Source organism: Fringilla coelebs (genome assembly GCF_963513975.1).
Source record: "Fringilla coelebs genome assembly, chromosome: 2".
Lineage (NCBI taxonomy): Eukaryota > Metazoa > Chordata > Aves > Passeriformes > Fringillidae > Fringilla > Fringilla coelebs.
In genome coordinates this window covers 64997168-65021237 of record NC_140029.1, presented here as the reverse complement: position 1 = coordinate 65021237, position 24070 = coordinate 64997168, and the positions used below count along the sequence as shown (strand labels likewise).

The 24070-nt window shown below is 41.3% G+C and overlaps 1 protein-coding gene across 1 annotated transcript in view; it reads right to left on the bottom strand.

Annotated features, from left to right (window-relative positions):
- The window catches only part of LHFPL6 (LHFPL tetraspan subfamily member 6), a 135470-nt gene that overhangs the window by 107568 nt on the left and 3832 nt on the right, over nt 1–24070 (bottom strand). The window lies entirely within an intron of this gene.

The window sequence follows — 24070 nt, the reverse complement described above, 5'->3', positions numbered from 1 at the left end:
GGTGCGCAGACACAAGTTTCACAATTAATTGCCAAGCCTTATTAGTGAGCAAAGGATGCTGCCACTATCCATGAGAGCAATTCACAGTTTTCTATCATTTAAATGTACAAACACAGGGCCATCCAGTGAAGATCTTGAAACTGAAGTAAGAAAATCAGTAATGTGAGCCTGATGTTAAATAAGGCACAACCTGTAGTGCCAATATTAGCATTCATCAGGCAGAGCTCTCTTATGCAGGGATGATCTGAAGTGTGAAACGCAGAAGGATAATCAATCAGGGAAACAGACCTTCCACATGGACAGCAGACAACCACCTCTGTCTAGAGTTGTCCTATGGGATGTACTCAGTGCAGTGGAGCATAAGAGATGATAAAGCATTATGCCATGGTGTCATTGAACTGATTCTTAAAAAGATTGCAAGGTGTTTTCATGCCCTACGAAGCCAGCTTGGAGGTAGAGAATCATATCCATGTGTGACATGGCTGTACTCATAGATCATCCCCTGGTCTTGCAAGAGGCTGACTGCTACCAAATAAGGTTGTCCAGAGGCAGCAGGATTCATCTCACCAAACTTTAACGAAAACTGAAGCATCTTATATGAGCTAGTTGTCCAGGCTCTCTCTACACTGACCAGAGGCACCTCCAAACGGTGCATTCTCTCTTAATATAGATGGGATGTGACCCAGGTGGGAACAAGGTCCTACTGGAGAGGAGTAGAGTACTCTCTTCACTGCATAGAGCACCCCAACCAATGGCTGAAACCATTCACCTGAAAAACTGAGGGAAGCAAATATTAAAAACAGGAGCAACAAAATTGTGCAAGATTGTCAAGGACTAACAAAATGAGACAGACGACTGCAAACCCTGTCTCAAAAGAGGAGGTGAAACTACCCATGATTTTAAACAAAAAAGAACAGAAGTAAACAATGGAAGTTAAGTCTGAGCTGAAATTACTGTTTCTATAAATGCATCAGAGCAGCTTAGAGCAGAGAGGGGAAACAGTTACATAACCTAAGGTGTGACATTGGCCCAAGAGCAAATAAGTATGTACTAAGAATACATAAATTCATCCTGAAGATTAGGAGAAGAATTCTAACCACCAAAGGACCAAGGGTCTGGAACAGCCTTTCGGAGTAGCGAGACACTATTTTTGAAATGCCATTGCCTTTAAAGAAGCTTCTCTGCTATGTTTATGGCATGCTTTAAGACATTATCATGAAGCATTTTAAACTGCTTGTGCAACCCTTACTGAAGTACACAAATGTCAAGTAACTATTCTGAAATAGAATCTTTCAAAAAGACCTGTTCCAGTGTGAGAGACCCTGCATGTTTTAAAAACAATTCCACATTTAATTCTAAGTGTTAGGATAATTAATCACAGAGGTTTAAAACTGGGCTCTTTTTGTTTCACTGCCAAGTTTCAACACCAGCTTTCCTGAATGTCAGGATCTGACTCTGCATTGTTATCACTGTCACTGAGATGATGAAATTCCCCTTGTGCCCCACTGCTTCCATAGAAAAAGCAAGTGATTGTGGGCACCAGCTTCACAATGGGCAGCCATGCGTTAGAGGCTAACTTCAGCAGCCCATTGCAAATTAGAAATGGGAGGAGAAGGCTAAAATAGAGCACACTGAACTTCAGCTGTCATTTTGGTATTGTGGCTTTGATATTTTTATTCTTCTCAAAATTACATAGTTACCTGCCAGTGTCAGACATCAGATTGGACTCCAAGCAAACAAATATACAGCAGACTAAAGAAGAGATGTGTAAAGAAATAACACTGCAAGGGATTTTAAGGGAGAGATTTGAAATCCACTGGGTCTCTGGAAGGGGGTCTTATGTTTGCAGACACATGGAATAGTCATCTTAATTGGCCGTGCTCAATAACATACTGCATGGATTCCATTCCCTCTGGGAAACCGGTGCAATTCTCTGTAACTTGGTAAGATTTCTGGAGCTGCTGACACCTCCTGCTCCATTATTTGCAAACAGAAAGATTCCAGAGGATCAAAGTCCCTGGGAACACAGATACCCCTGCCATTCTTCCTTTTGTAAACAAAAAACATTAGATATTACAATCCACAGTGAACATGTTCTTTGTGGGTTTTACGCCCACAAAGAGAAGACGGTTACATTTAGAAGACCATGTCTTAAGTTTAAAATACAAGACAACAAATGCAAGGCAGATTAAATAGAGAAGCAACTAACATGGCATAATGGATCATTTTTGTATAGTATGTTAGGAGGATGCTAACAGCATCATAAAGCACCCAAACATAATAACAAAAACACTTCAGCTGATGCAGCTCTGAAAAATGCCCTTTTTTATGAGAGTATATTTTGAAGAGAAAAAGACTCAAATTTTCACAACCTAGCTGCAGGAATTAAGTAACAATCAGCTCTCAGAGAAAAGCACAGCGATGTATTACGGCATTTGGTGTTGCTGGGGAAGACAAACTGTACCATGATTACATGCAAAATTAATCCTGAAAAACTGCATTAGAAAGATCCATTATGTGGAATTTCAGATCTATTTGCTTCCCTCCAGAAAGTACTGTTTAAATGTTGGGTATAGGAATCTCACTGAAAAGAACTCCTGAATACAAAGTTCATACAATCCTGGAAAGAAACAATAAAATTGCTTCACCTGTGCTCATTAAATATAGAGTGCATAAACTCTGGCTTTGGAAATCTCATCAGCAGGAAGCTTCTTTCTTCCTTTCTTCATTTTTGTTTTACCTACCCCCTGAGGATTACTGAAATCTCTGCATTAACCACCGAATAATGACAATGTTCTGCAGCCTCCAGTTGTGACTAAGGATTTGGTCACAGAGCCTACAGGGTAGGGAACCTAAAAGCTGCCATCGAAAATATATATTGTAATAGAAGTTATTTCCTTTCTAAGCAATTAAGCACCTAACCTTGTTTATCACATGTACTTCTCACTGGCGGTGTGCACTTAGGAAAGAAAATCTGGCAATGAGAGACAACCCTGCTGTTTCTGTGATGATCATTTAAAAAAAAAAAAGCCCCAGGTTCAGCAAGGCTCTGTTAAAACTTCTTGCTCTGCAACTCCGACCGCTGCTTCTCAAGTGTTCTGGCTGAAAACATTCACTTTCCGCATTCATCATCACCTGCATTTACCTACAGTGTTACATTCTAGCTCTTTTGGGACTCCACAGATGCTCCGACTGAGGGTCACGCCTTGAGGTTCCAAGTGCACAGACACTATTTTGGTGGTGCATGCAGTTCCTGGCATCCTCCTACTCAGATCTGGGACCGCTCATTCCCACTCTCACTGCATCCTTTCAATTGTGCCAGCACAAACATTTACGCAGCCATGCTGGGAATCAAACAGGGTAATTGATCCAGCTAAAAAGAACTCTTTTTTTTCCAAGTCAATTTTCAGGCAGAGCAGTTCCTGATGTGGCAGAGTGGTGGAAAGCTGGTGGGCTGCAGGATCAGGATGTGAGGCTGGGAGAGCAGGGTGCCCCCCTGCATCTGGTTATGCTGGCTCAAGCTGATCAGAACATAAGGTACAAGTTTTGAGGAATTTCCTGTCTGACTACTGAGCTTGCTATTTATTGCACTGGTCTTTTAAGCAATAAATGGCTTGAAAAAGAAAAGAACGCGAGAACTAGATGCCCATAATATTTTTCCAAAGTGTACTAGGAAGCACAAAGTGCTTACCTCTTGAAGAAGACAGAAAATACTAAAACATAGACTATAATCTGAAGCACACAGGTACAAAACCAGCAGGTGACATTGTTGATCAGTGCAAAGAAAGGGATTGAAATTACATCAAACAAAAGATGTTTTTTGACACTTAGGGAAAGACTAAGGAGAAATAGCAGGAGACCCAAAGTTCCAGGCTGACCAATATGGTGTAATTGAGGTATCCAGGTTTCAATTACTTTCCAACAGCTCCCTTCATCTCATAGAATCACAGAATTGGTAAGGTTGGAAGGGATCAACAGTGGGCCATCTGGTGTAAGCTCCCTGCTCAATGAGGATCATCCTTGAGCAAATTTTACTGAATTTTGTCCAGGCAGTTCTTGAATATCTCCAGAGAAAGAGACTCCACAACCTCTCTGGACAATCTGTTCCAGTGCTCAGACACCAGCAAACAAAATTCTTCCTTACATTCAGGTTGAACTTCCTGTTCATTGGTTTCTGCCCCTTGCCTCTTGTCCCATTGCTTGGCACCACTGAGAAGAGCATGTTTCCATCCTCCTCTTTCCTTTGGACTCTGACATGTATTGATGAGGTCCCCTCTCAGTCATCTCTTCTCAAGGCTGCACAGGCCCAGCTCCCTCAGCCTTTCCTCACAAGAAAGATGCTCCAGTCCCTTATTCATCTCTGTAGCTCTCCATCGGACCTGCTCCAGGAGCTCCCTGTCTCTCTTGTGCTGAGGAGCCCAGAACTGGACACAGCACCCCAGATGTGGCCTCAGCAGGGCTGAGAAGATGGGCAGGATCACCTCCTTTGGCCTGCTGGCCATGCTCTTCCTAATGTACCCCAAGATCCAATCGACCTTCTTGGCCACAAGGAGATGCTGCTCCTGGACAGCTTGTTGTCATTCTCCACCGAGCTGCTTTCCAGCAGGTCAGCCCCCAGTCCACACTTCCTGAGTTTGCCTATGAGGATGTTGTGAGAGACAGTGTAAAAACCTTGTTAAAATCAAGGTAGACAATGTCCACTGCTCCCCCTTCATCATCCAGGAAATGGCACAAGGTCCATGAGTAGTGGCCAGTGTGTATTTGTAGCTATGAATCTGGGCTGAAATACTCTTATTACTAGGAGGAGTGAAGCAGTATTGGTTTGCTAATAAAAACATCAGAAAAATATGACCAAGAAGAAAGGAGCCTTTAAAAAAGCCTTTAAAAAAAAGTTATAATTTCTTCCAAATTATTTTTAATAAGCAAGTTTTGAAAGCAATTTTTGCTGTCTCTCCCTCTGGGAGCTGCCTTTTTTATTTCACAGTGGGTAGCTGAGTGGCAAGATGAGGATTAAGACAGAGCAGATCCAAGTCACAGTAGAAACCACTGAGAAATAAGGCAGATTCCTCATTGTTTTAAGGTTAAGTTCAAAGAATTTTTCCAATGCTTGGATCAAAATAAACAGATTTTATCCTACAGTTGAATTAATTACAACGTTTGCTTCTTTAAATTACAAAATACACTTTTGGAAATGATTAGTGGCTCAAAGTCACAACACTAATTTAAAGGACATTGCTCACAGAAAGAAAGGTATAATGAAAAGGAAAGGCAAACTATTACCTATGTATACACACAATGTATATATTTTTAGTGATAAAACTGCTGATAAACTTTTAATTTAATTTTTATTTTCATTGACCTTAGCAATGGTAGATCCAAGTCACACCCATGAAGAGTTAAGATACACTCAAGGCTAAAGGCAAATTGCCCACACTGGTCAAAAACATTTCTTTGTAAAGGGGACTGGAGTTGTGCCTATGTGCCCAGAAAACAGGCAGGTAAATGTCTGGGTTTTGGTTACATGAGGAGTGAAGCTGGAGAAATCCCATGGGAATCAATGATATTGTCCTAGCAATAAACAGGTGAGTAAGAGTGTAATTTTAGCCAACAGCCACACACAGACTCCAGTCTCTCCACCACTCTGTACAGCATCAAAAAGGATACATTAAATAAGTAGCATGATAAGGAATATTTTTATTCTGTAACAAACTCTGCCTTAGAGGGGGAGTTGAAAGCACTCTTGAATTTTAAGCAGCAAGTTCAGTAGGAGGTTCTCTCTGGCAACAGTTGAAAAGGCTGAAGAAGACATTCAAACAAAAATGTATCAAATTCCAGACATTTGACAAGACCCGGTTATGGAGCTGAACAGGGCTGTTTAAAGCAGCTGGCAACTCTCTAATTTATTTCACCTGTCCTTTTCACACTGCCAGGGAGAGTCTGCCCCACATGTGAGAACCAAGTCACATCACTGCATGCCTGGTATCATGCCAACTCTCCTGAGTAGAAAAAAAAAAAAAGGCTATTCTGTTTAATTGCCAGGTGTCAAGCAGGCTCATTACAGTGTACAGAAAGCTCTCTGTGCAACAGATCAGCCTGAAGAGGCTTATCTTTGTGGCTGCTGTCTATACAGTCATAATTAAATAAAAGCAGATGGAGGAGGCACTAAATAATTATGACTGCAAGACAAATAAAACGCTGGGTAAGTAACTTCAGAAGTATAATTTAAGCATCTTACATAAATAAAAACTATCAGCATCTTCTGTGATATGTTTTCACACTGAGGTAGTTCAGAAAATTAAAATCATCAAGAAAACAATGAAGTGAAGTATTAAACTAAAAATATTAAATACGTGTGACACACACATAATAGGAAACAGGTACAAAGCCATTCTGACTCACTCTTCCCACAGGCAAATGCTAATTTTCTGTGTCCTTTGCTAATGCATGTGCCAATTAATCTTGCAATCACATTATCACAAAACTGTGTTGTTTGGCACTTTTTCCTATTTCACAGAATGTAAAAGAGCTTCCACTGTTCTTTACAGCCACAGCTCCATAGAGATCCAATCACTGGGACATGCCAGAGGGTCACTTTAGCTGTGCTAGATCTTGCCTGGCAGGCCCAGCTACACAGGATTTCCTGTAGTTTTTGCAGTGAGGTATATCAATGCCTTGGTCCTTCTTCAGCTATCAGATGTAGACTCCAAGTCACTGTGTTGCTCAGTGTATCAAGGTCCCGCTCCCACAAATGGTAAATTTTCCATCAGCTCATTCCAAGCACTGATTTCCCACCAGGTGCCCCAGTCTACCACTGATGTTTCTTTCTTTGCAAATACGATGTTGTTTAGCCTGCTGCAAAGTATTTTTTGTTCAGTGCCAGGTAATCTGCAGAGCTATTAATTGCTCCTGTGAAAGATCCAGTTTGAAAGTGGGACAAAATACCCGAACAAAGCTTTTGAAAGAATGTATAATCCACATTGCCTTAACCCTCTAAATATCTGCATAACAGAATAAAAGTTCAGGTATTGTATATTTTACAGGTACATAAGACGACTACTTAATGGCTTTATGAGGTCTTTGATCCAAAATCTCCTTTCTGATCTGTTTGGCAGATCTATTCCTTGCTTGCATGTTTGCTTGCTTTTCTGGCCAGAAGTTTACAGGACCATTGTTCTTTGTACACAAGGAAAATAAAATATTCCTTAAAAAACTCACACATAACAAAGCAGCTCTAACCTACAAATATATCCACGGAAAATGTTTTATTTTCTAAAATGATCTCTCAGTGGGAGTGACCCAAGACCACAGAAGGTGTCACAGACTTGTTTCATCACCCACAAAAGCTAACTAAGCACAGCAAGCTCAGCCATGCTGTTCAGCAATCTAGGGAGTCAACCAGACAGGAAAAGTTGAAAACCAGCCGTCTAAACAAGCATATATAATCTTTGTACATAAAAGAAGCTATGACCTCTTTTGCACCATGGGATAGTATTCATTATTGCAAGAAAAGCTTCACAAAGAAAGAAAATGAGCTGTGTCTTTCAGTTAGGACATGCCTTCTGCACAGCTGGACTACACAAAGCCATTTAATTATGGCAGCAAGGAGCTCAACGGGGTAAATTGCCTTGAGAAACAGTCTGTGTTAGTTTGTGACCAACACTGCACAGCCACCATCAGCTCGGGCTGCACACAGTATAAATTCCCATCTGTCTCAGAAATGCCAGGCAGATAATCCTTTAGTCATGAACTACTGTAAGGAAGCAGCACATGACAGCTGGGTCAGTGGCTATGCTTGAACATAAGACTTGGAAGGCCTCCATTCAACACTTCTCTAAGTATAACCTTCAATAAGTTTCTAGCCTCCTGTAAAAAGGAAAAATATTCCTTGCTGAGGCACTTTGAAGATAAAGACTTTCCAGAGAGATACTTCTATAACTTACAATATAGAATTCTGTCAATCAGCTTTGCCAGAGATTACATCAAACTATGTACTCAAATAGTGAAGGAAAAAAATAATTATGCAGTCTTATTCTCCCTCAAATCTTTCCTATTTTTCCATCCTGTTTTGCCCATCTCATCCACCTCATAGATCGATTAGCTTCATTAGAGATGCACCTGTCTTCTCAGTTTTTCTTGTGAGCCCTTGAAGATAGGTTGCAATAAAAAATCTGATTGCAACTTGTGAATTCACATTGAAAATTCCCGAAACCATGGTCCTGTGGCAACAGTTGCTTCCCACTCTCATTTATCCACTGTTCAAGATCTCTGAAAACCACACTTCCAGTCCCTTTGGTTTACAGCAATCCCAGTCTGTTTTCAAAGTGGACTCATATTCCCAGTCTGGAAACAGCACCTCTCACCATGACAGAAGACTCTCCATTGTCCTTGTGGCCTTGTGTCTCCAGAGGTTAAGAAAAATCTCTGATATTTTAAAGAGAATCTAAGTAGTCTGGATTTAAATGGGAACAACCACTACCATACCACCTTAGTATGCCACCACTTCCTAGTAGCATGCTAAGGAATGCTTGCTGGATATGGCATAAAGTACTTCAAAGAGTGTCCTGGAAGGAGAGGGGAAAATGTGAAGGGGAATCTAAGAGATTCCATGAGAGAGACATGAATGGTTTCCAGATGTTAGATAAAATCCAGGTCACTGTGCCAATGGATCAGTAGACAGGTCACCATGTTCTGAATTCAGAGGTAAGCAAAAGTAGTGGAGGCTCTTGTGCTTTTGCCAAAGTCTAGATTAAGACAATTTTCACAGTGAGCAAGCAGAAAAATATAAAAAGTTTGGGGGGAAGAAACTAATAAAATTCAACCCCTTTTCACTCCAAACTTCCTCCCCTCCTGGGTCTTCTCTAGCTTTGGCTTTAGTGTTTGCAGTGGCAGCTGGCTCTGTGTAGATTCTCTTTATTATTTACTTTTGCCATGTTCACTGGGTGTTTTTTCCAGAACAAAAGTATGGCAAAAGATTTGTAGTTTCAAAACTAATTAAACAATTAGCTGGGGGTTCCTCTCCACCTAAAAATGATGGCCAGCTTCACAACAGACAGACAGGCTACACCACCCTTCTGCTGGGAAACAGAGACACCCTTCTGCAGACACAGAGTCTGTCACATCTTCCTACAGGTACTTAGTGCTATTAAAGCAAAACTACTGCTAATCCCTCATTCAGGGTTCCATTTCATGGAACAAATAAAAAGCTCGATTTCTGAAAAGGCATCCTATTTGACGTGATGCTTTTCAAACTGGATCCTAACAGCTTTCACTGAGGCTGAATTAACAACTTTTGAAATTTGTAAAGATTATGGCTGACCTATTTAAAAAAAAAGACAAACAAAACTAATATGGAAAAAATTCATTCTGCTCTCTTATTTTTACTACAAAGACAGACAGATCATCACACTGCCTAAAATCACAACCAGGTATAAATTTTGACCATTCTCATGAGAGCCACTGAGATGAAAGCATTTGCTTGCTGAGCTTCATTGGCTGAAAAACACTTGACTGGATACATTTAAAAATGCTGCTTATCTGAACTATTTCAAGAGATTAGTTTGCATATTTAATATGTTAATATTTCACAAGTAAGAAGATTTGCAGTGACTTATTACAGGACATATAACTTGGCAGAGCCCTGAGTCATTTAAGCTGGTACCTTAGTCACTAAATGCCAGCTACACTATTAGACACCACCTCAGACTTTGTCCATGGCACTAAGCCAGTTTTGCAGATCCTCTTCCAAAATCCAGTTTAAAGTCTGTCTTTCAGCAGGATATTTCCCAGTGGTTTATATTTTCACTGTCACTAGCATGTCAGTAAGAGTGCATATCTTTTGAGCTCTGATTAATTTTGCCTTGACACTACTGAAATGCCAAGTATAACTTTAACTCAGGTTATGAAATGTTAATCAGTTTTGAAATATCCATAGATTGCATATATATCAAGGCCTGCAAGTACTCAGGATCCACATGGCATTAGCACTCTTGTTTCTCTCTAGGCCCACAGGGTCAAGTGATCATCAGCACTGATAACCAAAGGCATCATCTTGAAGCAAAAGGACGTGGCCTTCTATTAAAGCCCTCTAAGATAAAAATATGAAGATACAACTCTTCTAAGATATGCATAAATTTTAATTATCAAATAATATTTTTATTATTTACTCTTTCAGAGCTGCCACTGACCACATTGGTAAAAAACTTCTCTCTAAATATTGATGTCCCAAAAAAAAAAAATCACAGAATCACAGAATAACAACCATTTCCTGAGTTGGAAGGGACACACAAGGATCACTGAGTCCCCTCTTAAGTGAATGGCCCGTACAGGGATCAAAAATCCTGTGTCTTGGATCTCTGCATAATTAGGTCATAATCATAATGCGATTTCTGTGGTTTAAACCTCTACCATTACGCTAGGCATAAAATTTATAGGAATCTCCAGACTTCAGGATATAAAATGCTCATTAATTTTGTGGAAAAGGAAGAAACTTCCCCCAGAGCAATTTTATTGCTGAACAGTCTGCTACAGTGTATTAGGTCTGCTACTTACACTGGCACATTTCATGCTGGAAACACCAAGATTCTGTACTTCAAGCCCTCATGCTAAAACAAAGAATAATCTGTATTCTTATATTCAGCTTAGTAGGAAAAAAAAGCTCACAGAAACTATGAGCTATGCCTTCATCCATAAACCAGCCAACCAATGCACTCAGCCAACCTGGAAAGACCAAAATGAGCTTTCAGTCCGTAGCCAGAGGTTTATGCACTGAAAACTGTGCTCTGGAAAGGCCATTCCCAGAAGAAAGGGTGAGGCCATCTTTTCCAGCCAGACCCAAGTCAGGGCTGATTTCAATGGCACTGTGGCAATTTGCACTGGCTGGGTACCCGGCTCACCATTTGGAAGGGGCAGCTGGAGCACACAGATCTTGCAGCAGCCACTGCCCTTCAGAGACATGGTGGGTGCTTGGAGTCACTGCCACAAAGACCCCCTTGCTCTCTTGGCACAGCCAGCCTCCTCCTCCTCAGGGAACTGAGGACACTGACTGAGATGTAAACTACAGTCAGCCTATCCACCAAAAAATGTTGTGCCAGTGCATGCATGGGACTGACCAGCCCCATCACAGGAGGAACTGCCAAGGAAAGGAGGAAAATTCCCAGCAGATATTCTCCCACCAGGAACTACAGAGCACAAAGGTCTCTCCTGCAAAGCAGATGGGGAGCTGTCCATAATCTCCAGTTTTCCTGAGGTGCTTCAGAAAAATCTGACTTGTTTCAGGACGCACAAGACTGTGTACATTCGGAAACTCTTTGCCTACAAGGGCACAGTGGAGACCTTAGGGTGGAGGAAAGCAAGACATTCCATTAGCAAAACTGAAAGAACAAGAACCAACGCCTTCTAAAGGGCATAAGGAAAACTTTCTTCAATTGGAAGTCTCATTCTGAAAATAATTTATGGTTTCCCAAGCTTGGCTGCCCTTGTCTTGACAGTGAGGTGCAGATCTGTTGGTCTCTGAGTCACCTCAGGATGCAGAGCTCACTTTTAAGAACTTTTAAGCTTCACTTTGAATTAATTTTTAATTAGGTACTTTTAAAAATTTTACTGAGAAACCGTAACACATTATTTTTGGAAGTTCAGCTTGGCAGAATGAAAAAGGGCTAGCACTGCACTCTGCAAATAAAGACCTTTTAGAGTGCACCTGAAAACCACTTATACTTTGGCAAAACCACTCATAGCTGTAAAAATCTGCCCAGTATCTGTCTGGAGAAAGTGTCGCTCTGCATGGGGGACGAGAGATGCCAGGACCTGCTGGGGTGCTCGTCTTGCCTCACCCCACCTACCAAAAACTGAGCATCCAACACAAAAAGGAAAAGAGCTGCATTTGCTGTCTGTATTCCTGTGCTCATATGCATACACACACCTTCCTACCATACCAGCCTCCTCATCTGTTTTTGATAAGGAAACTCACACTGACTTGCTAAGCAGGCTGGGTTGCAGGCTTGTCTAACAACCTTGGGTCATCAATCCAGCAACAGTCCACTAGGTCTGCTTTTAACATGAAGCTGTGATTAGCTTGAAGGAAATAAAATTTGCCTCTTACAGCAAGCTCTTTAAGTGCACTTTTGACAGTCTTCAATGATACAGAAAGGGAAGGAGCTCATTTTTGCTGTCATATGTGAAAAACACTTGCAAGCTGACCTGGCTTCTGATATATTACTTTTGTACAGAGATTTGCAACAGTGTCTGAATTGTCTTCCCCCACCTGCTCTGCCAAATTATTATGGTACAAGCACTTCAGAAAAAAAAAAGCACAATTGCTTGAAATTACACTAGAGTCAAATGTTGATAAAAAGGTGTCACAGAGGGAATGAAAACTAACTGCTGTGAAATTTAATGAAACCCACTGTGTGCCAAGGGCACAGGCAGCCAAATTGAATTTAAAAAAGTGCCAAGCAGAGAAGCTTGTAATCAGACTAGCCACTATGTTAGATGAGATAAGCAGAATGACTTTTTTCTATCACTAGATCAAAACAGACTGCAATTCTTATGCATGAGATGAAAAGTTACAGTATTTATCTTTCCAGCTTCCTGTGTTCTTAGCACCGGATCTCTGGCTTAGTGGCATGAAATGGAATTTGCCATCTCCAGTATATGGCTTGTCCCAGCCCTTGCACAGTTCTTTCCTGATAGGTTTTTATTGCAAATTGTTATGGAAAAGAGGAACAAGCTAATCAGAGCTGTTAATGGCTCAGCATAAATTATCTTCAGTCATGGTGTCCCCTTCCACAGCCTGGGCAATGAAGTCAGTAGAGGGGAATAGGAAATAGAAGATGATGCCAGCATAGGAGAAGGACTCTGTTCAACGGTGCTCACACAGAGAACAGTTGCCAAAGCATCACTCCACTGCAGCCTGTTAAGGAATCATTTTACTCCTTAATTATTATAACAACATTATTCTGAAATTGTAATAAGAAAAGCCTGATCTCCCAAACAGAACTGCTTGCATTCATTGTGGGACTAATCCCTCAAACTCTGGTTAAGGACGCAGGACAAAAAAGTTGTGCAGCCCATCTTTGTTGGAAACAACTTCAGTACACTCATTACTTCAGTTGTTCAGGGGCTTATCAGTAGTCTTAGCTCTGGACAGCACAGAGAGGCTCAGAGTCTGCACCTTGACCTCACTGATGAATTTTAACATTGCAACCTGCTTGAACTTGTAGCCTGGCCCAATTGGCCAGATTCTCCTTTTAATGGTCTGCCAGTGAAGCTGGAATACTTTCTGGAGAGAAAGACTCTAGCAAGAGAGATTTCCAGTACTGAACAAAGCTCTCCAAAGCCAGCCATTGTGTTTCTTTTAAAAGGATTTCTCATAAAAATGCCATGACTTTTGCCATGACTTTTACCATGACCTCTCGATTTTGCAGAATGTGCTTGTAATAGTTTCAGAGCTTGTCTTGGCTGTAAAGAGCTTTATGCCAGTATTTAGTACCATTTGCCATGTTTTCACTGCTGTGCCAGAAAAAGAACTTGAAAACTAACAGAATTCCTTGAAATCTAAAACACACTATAGCACAGAAGCCTTAAGTTTCCCATTTTCTTGTGCAGAACACATGCCACATCTGAAATACCCTCTGCAAGTCAGCAGTACCGAAGAATCCACCTGCCTGCAGGTATGGCAAATGGAATTTTATGAGGAGGTGAAGCTCCTTTCCTCTCACAGCCCTCTCCATTCCCACTTCCCTTGCTTCCCTACCTGCACATGCCCCTGCCTCTGACTGCTCCCTCCTCTGCTCATACCTTTCTGAGGATACAGTTGAAGTAAAAGAGCTTTTAGGGGAATGAAGGTTATCTGAACTTTACCCCTGAAAGTAATACATTTGCCACTTGTTACTAAGCCAACATTTAGAGGTCTCCCTTTACCTACTCCTCTACAAAGCACACAAGAAATGGGTCAGCATCTGTTCTTATATTAAAAATGAAATTAACCCAAATCTCCCTCAATTTCCCCATTTGACTTTGTTTCAGTGAGGACTCTTTTGGAGCAGCAACTGCCTCTGCCTTTTCCCCTATCACAAAGGATTTCAAGAGTTTCATACATTATAACAACAACAGTAACAGAAGCAACATGGTACACCTGGGAATGTTTGTAGAAATTTGCCAGACTAATCTCCAAATGACATTCAAAGCTCGTAGTCACGTAGAAGCACCTGGGCCGAGTCAAAGCAAATTTTGAAACAAATAAATTTCACAGATACACTCACAAATGTCCCTCAACATCACCATACCTGTTTTGTATAAATTCCCCAACACAAAGCACTTTTTAGTACATCCTAGTAACCATTCCCAGTGACTGGCATTCAGCTGTATTGTGCCTGGCCTGAACGACTTGTGATGCTCTGAATATCAAATTTGCTCTCAATTGAAAAAAAAATTTAAAAGTATTCATAAATAGGCTTTCATTGTCTGCAGACTTGGACAAAAACCTGGACTTGTGAAGAAGTCAGGCAGTGCACTCCTCAGAAGTTGTAAGGCCATTTCTCATACATTGCTATGTTAGCAGGTTTCATATCCTTTCACAAGGTGCTATATTTCAGAAGCAGCTTCTGTTATTCCAGATTGACCCTTCATGGCTTTATCTCAATACTTTCTCACTTTGCATTTATTAGGAAACTGTTCTTCTCAAATCAACAATACAAATTTATATTACAAAGTCATCTTTATTGGAAAGAAATGCAAGACAGCTGAACTGTCAGCTTACAAAAAAAAAAAAAAGGGTCAAATCTTTACATTACTATAGAAATTATACTATGTTTGTCAGAATTCTGTATTTTCCGTATTGGTTTGGCTACAACTGAAAAGCTTACTTCCTTGTCAACCTAGGACACCTGCTTAATTCTCTCTGAAGCTCGTTGGATTCTGCTACAAGATAAAATAACAATGATTTCTAATAAGTTATTGTTTAGGTTTTCATTCATTACAATTTTTCTTCATACTCCTACAAACTGCTGCCAAGCTTACACAAAAGTCTGTTCTCCTGGGGCTTATCAGGATTATGCAAGAAAATGTGGACTCAGCTCGTGGTACAGCAATCCTCTCAAGAAAGAGTTTTGTGCTAAGGTGTTAGTCCTGATGCAATTAATATTCCATACCTGAAGAATTAGGTAGAATTTGGTATCCCAGGAAGGTCTCTGCACTGTCACACAGCAGCAACCTCCTCCAAATCCCTCTAGTCACAACAAGTAGCAACGGCGCTGAGCTCCAGATCCTCTCTTCCCCTGGGTTCCACGGCAGAATACTGCTGTTGACTTCCACAGGTCTGACTCTAGGGAAAAACCAGTCTGGAGGGGGAAAAAATCTGCCTCTGTTCTCAGATGTACCTGTGACATCAGGGGACTGACAGCAGAACAAACAAAAGAGGAGATCTAATCAAGCCTAGTGAATCAGCCTTATCACCAGCATTGTCAGGGTGCAGTGACCATGCCCAATTTTTCATGCCTGAGAAGATACAGGACAGCTTCTAGAAGGGATCTGTCAAATGCAAGATCGCCCCTCTGACCTGTGATATCTTGTGGCGGCAGAGTCATCCCAAAAGCAAGGAGAGGATCCTTTCTTGGTTCTGTGACTTAAGGCCCCCTTCATATGATCTGAATGTCACTTAGGACCTCGTACTTGTGCAGCATAAAAAGCTTAACATCACTGAAATCAACAAAGGTGTTCCACAGAGCCAAAGGAAATCATTGAGCAGGAAGCCAGCCAACATGAAGGTCACCACAAGCTAAGCAGCTGTGGTTGGAGTTTTGGTTGTACAAATACATCCTGTGTTTATTAATTACACCACATTCCTTCCTAATTGCTCACTGCATGGAATCAATACATTGGCTGCTCTTGAGTTCTACTCCTCACTTCCTTGAAATCATGGAGTTTGAAAACTGCTTTATTTTACTTTGTGTAGCCAAAGTTAAAGTCCTTGGAAGGCAAAATGTGTATTGGAGAAATAAAAGGATGTGAGCAAGGGAAAGAAAATACAGGTTGAATACTGTGAAAAAAAAAATTCCATGTGGAATGCATAGTAAGCTGAGTTTCCTAAGAGAAATGAGAAAAAAATACAAATTACATAGACATTTAACACCAGATTGGACAGAATCCTGGAAAATACACCACTGGGAACAATTCTGTCCTGTCTGTAGAACATATGACTTCACTCACACTGGAAAATATTGAAACATTTTGATGCCTAAATGCAATTCCCAGCAATATTCAAATATCCATTGAAATATCTCAGGAAGCAAAACAAGCCAGATCTTTAAATGCAGAAATAAAATTGCCAACTCCAACCCAGGTTTTTCTCTAATCAACACCAATGTAAAGGAACTGAAATGAGGTACATCTGAATTTACTCTGACTCCACACCAGCAAAATAAATTATTTGGTCCCCTGCCTCACATTTTCTGAAGTTTCACTAGGTTATGCAAGCAAAACCTTTTGAAATGAAAAGTGTCACAGAAGTGCTGAGCACCATTGTTTCTTTCTAATAAAAAAAGGAATAAAAAAGATGGAAGACTGAACTTCATTCTACAGATAAATAAAACAGCACTCCGGGACTTCTTTAAATCAAAAATTGTGTTCTTAATGCAAAATTCTGCTTAAACGCAACACAGCTGCAGCAATATTCAAAACATCACATTTATATTCAACATTAATAGGACAACAAGAGAAGTAAAGAGATTCTTCCCAGTATTTTAGCAATATCTTTTTTTTTTTTTAATACATCAGAATTTCCATTTTAAATGTGGTTCCAAAACACCTAAAATCTTACTTGCAGAATTTGCTCCAGGCTGAAACTCTGCATGGGGCTTTTTCTTCCTCTGTATTTAGTCAAAATTCATATTAGGATTAAATGTAATTTATAAAAAAACCCAAATGAATATGTATTCAAAACAATTCAGTATAAACAAGTTAATTCACTGGGGTAGCTCTTAAAGAAGAAAGTCATCATGAGAACCATACTTGTTTTAGACTAATGCCGAATCCAATAATCCTGGAATAGAAATAGTGATGTAAGTTGTACTAAGTGTCACTGACTTCAAAGGACGCACAAAAATTTGCAGCCTGTAAGGGCCCTGATGCCTTTTTTAGGAAGATTTTGAAACACCAGAAGAGTTATCTGAAGTGGTTGAGAACAGAATTAAAAAACTAAGTCAGCTAAGTATGAAGGCTACTCTCCACATCATTTGTCTTCAAGTGACATCACCTCTGTCTCAGCAGCCTTACAGCCCCTTGCTGGTCTGTACTGCTTGTGACCTTGCTGGCAGGGATGGCCTCCTCAGAGCTACTGATTCTGCACCTCAGGACCAGTAATGTTTATTACTGATCCTTCCTGGCTAACCAGTTTTGTTAAAATGGTCGGTGTTAGCTTAAATTGCAAACTTTGCCAACCAGGTTTCCTTCAGTGGGACTTTAGGGGAAATCTCACAAAAACCTGGGCTGTTAGATCTGTCAGGGCAGCAGCTTTTAGCGAGGCAGCAGCAGGAACTTCTGTGACCAAGATGAAAGCAACCATGCAAAACAGCATCATCTCTTGAAAATACACAGAATCTAAATCTGCACCCTTCTTTACCTCTTTCAGGTAAGTACCTGCTAGTTGGACTCCCTATCAGTCAGACCTGATGGCCCATGCATTCAGGAAAGATTCAAGTAATGCAAGTCCCTATCAGATTAAGAGAGTAGGAATCTAAGTAATGTCCTTTATAAACTGACGGAGGACATACATTGCATTGGTTCATATATTACATTCAGGCTTCAAATCCTGAATTTGTCTTATATTTTAATTCCTATCTGAACACAGCAGAGAGAGAGCTGGCTTATCTTCAATAAAACATATGCTACAGAATCTTTAAGATAATTTCACTCTCCAAATTCCCTTGTCCTGAACTTCCCTGCCTTACTTATTCTGGACTCCAAATCTAAATCCAAGAATTTGACTCTATGTGAAGGTACTATGTAGTGCTGAGAAGCAAAGATTGAACATTAGCACAAGCAGTCAGAGGATTCAGTTTAGCAAGTCAAAGTCTAGCTGAAAAGGGATGAAGCTGCAAAACTATATACTGCATTTAATCCTTTGGTGGATTGCTAAAGAAAACTGGAGAAAGAACTAGTGTGAAACATACCAGCTACAAAGCAGCTTCTATACAGGTTGTTCTGGTAAAGAAACCACAACAAAGCAGAGCTTAAATGGATTAAAAGCAACCTAAGTGTCGGATCTTAAAAGAAAAAAAAAAGACAAAATATTCCTTGAGAAAGCATAATTTCATAATGATATATTCTTGGTGCTACACTTTTAACATTTGCATTAATGATCTGGAAGAAAAGCAGTCAGAGTACTTCACCGCTGGAAAAACTTATGGAAATCAGGCTTTTCTCAAACTTAATTAAATTCAGACCAGAAGTTTTTTTCTCAGAGATACATTCTAGTTCAAACTGAAATTATATGAAGGCTGTCCTATGACCCATGCTACTGCAGACCTCAGACTAAGCACAGTGTTCTCTGCTGACTTCATTGAGCCTACGACATGACACTCAATCACTCACCAGCAACTTTTAACAGGGTTGCTTTCATTGTTTTCTCTTCTGTTACCTTCGAGAGGCTTCTTTCCTTTCACTTGCCTCTCCTGCAGTGTCTGTATGTGCACATATATGCTGGATTCATACCCAGCCTGCAGCTGGTCTTTGTCTAGGATGAGGATTGCCCCATCATGTGTTTACAGGAGCACAGCAAAGTCACTGAAGTTTTGCATCTGACAAAAGGAAGGTGTGACAAAACAGCCCTGAACAGATAACTTGTAGATTAAGAAGAGTCCTGAGAGAAGCAATGACCAATGACCATGCCTCACCACCCCCCAAAAGTTAGACTTTCAAAAAATATTTTTAGGCTGAACAGAATGAAAGAACTAAAATGATATTTTTGCTTCTTTTTTTTTTTAATGTCTGTTTTATTTCAGTTACAAATTGCAAGAAGAGATGGCAAGAGTATATATATGGGGGAAAGGATGAAATTGCTTGGGAGAACCACAAGAGTCTGGGGTCACTGTTTTCTTGATAGAAGTCCCTTGACCATCTCAGATCTTCCCAGCTCCCACAAGGCTTTTCTCAGTTGCATTTTCTCCCTATAGGGGGCAAATTACGCTGATCTTAGTCTTCCAGGCAGAAAGCAGAAAGCCTCACTTGAGCTGTCAGACGGAATAATGGTTCCTGGTCAGTGCCTTTTCCTCCAGCGGCACAAAAAACTCTCCCAGAAGTTTCTGGTTCCTGTAGTCAACTGGAACTACTTTCCCCAGAGCCCCTTTCTTAGCCAGCCTCAGAACCAAGACTGCTTTGTTCCACTTGAATCCCGGAGCTGTCTTTAACTGCCAGCCACGCTTCTTGAAATACAACTTTGTTTCAGTGACTCCATCTCTCCCAAAAGCCTCTTCTTACTGTTTTAACTGTTTCCACAAGAAAATCCTTTGAGGGAGATCTTCTCTACATGACGCCACAAGGCCACGACCTAATGTTCTTTCCTCCTCTGTCCCTTACATTTCAGTATCATCTCACCTGCAAAGTCAGGTTTGGCCATTAATATGCCAGTAACTTGCAGATTTTGTTTGGACCTCTGTCCTTCAAATCTTTAGCCCAAAATCACAACGGCTTTCTTTAAGATTTCCTCACAGACAACACAGAACCAAAACATCACCCCATACTCTACATTCTCTTCATCTTGAGGGATCAGTCCATATTTTTCTGCCCTCTGCATCCAGCAAATACTTGCCCTGAGCACCTTACAGGGTGATGGAAACTATGATGGCCTCTGTTGGCACACAACACTTGGAGAAAGATTTTTCAGCAATTTCATGTACTCCTGAGAGCACTTTTCATAAGGCCACATTTTACTTTCTGGGACAATATCAGAAGTTGTTAGGAACTGTGTCCCCTTTTTCTCAAATAAAAAAATGCTCGTTTCACCATCACCTGCTCCAAGAGCTCTCCAGATTTTCTAACCAACAATTTCAAGGACCATAGTTTCAGGAGTTTCAGCACTTCCAAGAGACACACGGGAAACATGACAGAGAAATAAGGAGAGGAAGAGTAGATGCTGCTAAAAACTTTGTTCATTTAATGAAGGGAGTAGCAAAACTTGTTCTCCTTTAGAGTGCAATCAATGAATACTAAAGATGACAGTAAACATGCCAGTTGCTGACAGCCACATGGCTACCCCATAATCATGGAAAGGGTTCACTTCTCACATGGCACTCAGAATCAGGGTCACAGTGTCAGGTTCAGAGAGACATCTAAGCCAGCAGATTATTCCACACTTTGTTCCCTCAGATCTGTACACTGAGCTTGGTTTAGCTGTTCCACCCAGCAAAAGGGAGTTCTGAGCTAGTGAAGATTTCATTCCCACGTGCTGACCACTTTAATGAAAAGTTTCATCTTGCCAGCGTAATGGTCTTTAAATTGACCATCCTTGCAGTGCTTGTGCCTTTTGATCCACTGCCTCTCATAAAACTGGCTAACCTTTAAGTTCATTATGTTCTTAAAAATATTGCTATGTTCTTAAAATCATTGCTCTGCATTTAGAGAGTGAAACTATTGACCAAATTAGTACGTCATATCTGAGCTACCTACCTTTAAATTTCTAGTTTCTCCATTTAAGTGGAATTGACTTGCCATGGCACAATGAAAAGAAGATCAATAATTACAGACTCCAATTTGAGATAGATTTGTTAAACTTCACTCCCTGCTGTCATATCCTCAATAGTTATGGTCAAAGCTACATCCTCACAATCTGTTCTAGCCACATTATGTATACCTCAGCCTTCCAAACACACAAAGGAAACCAGCTGGAAACACTGCACTTAATGTTATCAGTGAAGACTGTATCCATCTACATGACTGTGCCCTCAAGAGGTTACAGACAGCATAATTTCCACCTCAGTTGTCATTTCTTTGAAGCAGTCCAAGAGACACGTCCAGGAAGCATGGTCTGACAGACCACAGCAGCAGTTTTCCAGCTGTGGACTGCAGACCACTGACATCCACTGCAGCAAAGGCTGGCCTTGGGGAGCTGGACACTTCTTGTCACCTACCACCAAATTGCCTCAGAAAAAGCTAAAAGTGTCTTTTTTCATGCAAGCAATTGCTGTAATGGCTACAGAGCTGCCATGTATGGGATCATGTATGGGAAAGGAAGCAGCTCCCACAATTTCAAATGGGAGGAGCAGTCTATGATGTGATCTTTCTAGTAAGAACAGAAACTCAACTTGTTTCATTCCAGAGACACCTTAAAATACATGTATACTCTGCAGCCAGGATCATCTGAAATAGCAAATACAGCCCAAATACATAGGAATAAGCAATATCCAAAGAGCCCTTCTGACTGCCTAGATCTGCAATTTCTTGCAGGTTCTGCCATTCAACTTTTATCAGAAGAGCAGATTTATGGTAAAAGCACTCATGAATAATTCACTCCCTTGAGCTGCCACATGCAACTTGGGGAAATCCCAGCTATAAAACCTTGGCACCATTTAGTTAGCACAAGCCACACTACTTTTTTACAGGTGTTATTCCACTGACCTACTTGGAGTTATTCCTTCTTTACAGTGCTAGAAGAAAAGGATCAGGCTGTTTGCTTACCACCTCTGGTAAGTAAACCTCTCTGCCATCTCTTCATAGCAGTAAAAATGCTTCTAGTGTTGGACTAAGTTTTTGCTTTGGCTCACCACAGTTTCAGTGGCTTGTACATCCCCTCTGCTCTTGGGCCTCCCATAATAATCCATTATTTGTTGGCTTACTTCCTCCTCAAGTCTGTTTTTAAATCATGTTGAGAAACTTACTTGGATCTTAAACAAAAGGAGCACAAGTAAAGCCATAAACTAGCTACCCTGAACCTGTCTTTATGCTGGTTTCTAACTTCCAGAGAAATATGGTTTATTCCAATTCTCATCCTCTGCCAATGGAACAAGAGCCCCAGCAGGAAATGATGCCTCAGACAAAAAGAAAGTGAAACTGTTTAGCCACCTCCCTGTCCTAACACAGAAGATGAATTAATAGCATCACTCAGTGGCTGCTTATTTTCCTAGGCTCTTCCTTATATAAAGCTAGGTGGGAGTTCTACTTCACAATTAAAATTTATAAAATTTATATATAACATTTATAAGGGTTTTATTTTATTAGATCTCTAAGTGGAGACCAACTAAAATGACAACAACTGCACTGCCACCAAGCCACATTCAAAGCCCACGCCATGGTATGCAACTACACCTACAACTGCATCACAGGGAACAAAGAGCTGGCATTCCCTGTTTATAAATAAGGTGAACAGCTCACGGCTATCTTGACATAAAACAAGATAATAATCATAGTGCCTAAGTTAGACATCTGAGTAAATGTATTCATGTTATTTAAACAATTAACCTACACTGATTTACAGCAGCTAATGAGGGATCTGATGAGGGATGTAAGAAACTCCTCTTTAGGCTAATACGTCCCTTCAGTTTATCCAAATTACTGGCTTTCACCACCTGGCCTCTCCCTTGTGTCCCCACAGGCAGGTTTTAAGCAGGTTAAGAAATGACAGTCCTCACGTTGGTCTTTTCTTACACACTTCCAGCAGTGCTGAATGAAATGCGAGACAACCATAAAAGCCAGTAGAGGGGAAAATTAGACATGCCGCGTAACTAATTTCTGAACTGTAAGCAAAGTTGTTGGCAATTTTCATTTCATATCACAGGTTCATGTTTCTTTGAACTGCCACCTACTGAGAACAAGCACTAGCTGCTCATGCCCTTCCAGGCAGGATGGGATGCTGCCTGGTCAGCCTGGACAAGCTTAAGAGGTTTCCATGGTGGGCTCTGAAGGAACCTCTCACCTCCTTGTCCAGGAGCCACCATCCTGCCTCAGAGAAGGGTGCATGACTTCAGCCCACACCAGTGTCACGGGGAGCAGGGTTCCTCCTGCATCCCCTGGCCACCTGCCCACCGCTGGAGCTGCTGTGTTTGCTGGGGTGGCTGTAAGCAAACAGCTGTAAGCTCGCCTGCCAGCCCTGCTCCACAGGCACACGGGGGAGCATGGTCACGAGAAAGGGGCCAAATGCAAACTAAAACCAGATGAGCCGAGACAGCAGTTGGAAAGAGGGGGTGGTTAAAGCCTGTGACGGCTCTAAGAGAAAATAGTCAGACAAAGCGGGCTTGCAGATTGTCACCGAACTGAGAACCTCCTCCACCCCCAACTGCCTGGCTGGAACTGTATAATGGAGCAGGTTTCAAGAAACCACAGCTCCCAGCAGAGTTAACTCTCCAGCAGCTGCTACACTTTCAAATTGTCAGACAGATTAAACACAGGAATGCCTGTGGGTCACAAAGCTGAGGGAAGGGTGAAGTGATAGGGTCAGCTTGCTCTAAAGTGCAGAAACTGCTCAAAAATTTGGAGACAAGATTTCCAGTGGCCAGGAGGGTGTTACACTGGTATCGTCTGGCTGAAGGCTTGGCACAGGGCCCTTTCCCAGCCTCAGCTGTCCCCACCAAGCTGGACAGTTAGTGGAGCTTTTGTCTTGTGCTTCCTTGTAAGCTGCAGTCACGGCATGTAACCAGACTGCCCTTGCAGGGCGAGCGCCTGTTTGGAGGGGAGAGAAATGAGGGTTCCACTAGAGTCCCCTCCTTTGGGGCATGAGCCAGGGAGCCTGGCTGGGACCAGACGTCCAGGGCACCCAAAAAGCTGGCACCTGCACTGCCTCAGCACCAAAGCTCAGAGAAACACGTTACCTTATGCGGGCAAGTGCGTGTGTGTGGTGGAGCGCTCGCATCAGGCAAAAGTGAGTGCCACTGATCTGCATGTCACCGATGACAAGAGGGTGATGATTTACTGGGAAAAGTGCCCTGTAAAGAGCATGCTTGTGGATCCTATTTATTGTCTCATACCCTTCAAATACTCTTACAGTTACAATGACACCACACAGTTACAAGTTAGGAAAAGAAGCAGAGGTAATTCTCCCACACTCTGTCTAGCCCATGGAGCCAACAAACCTGTGGCACCATCAGCA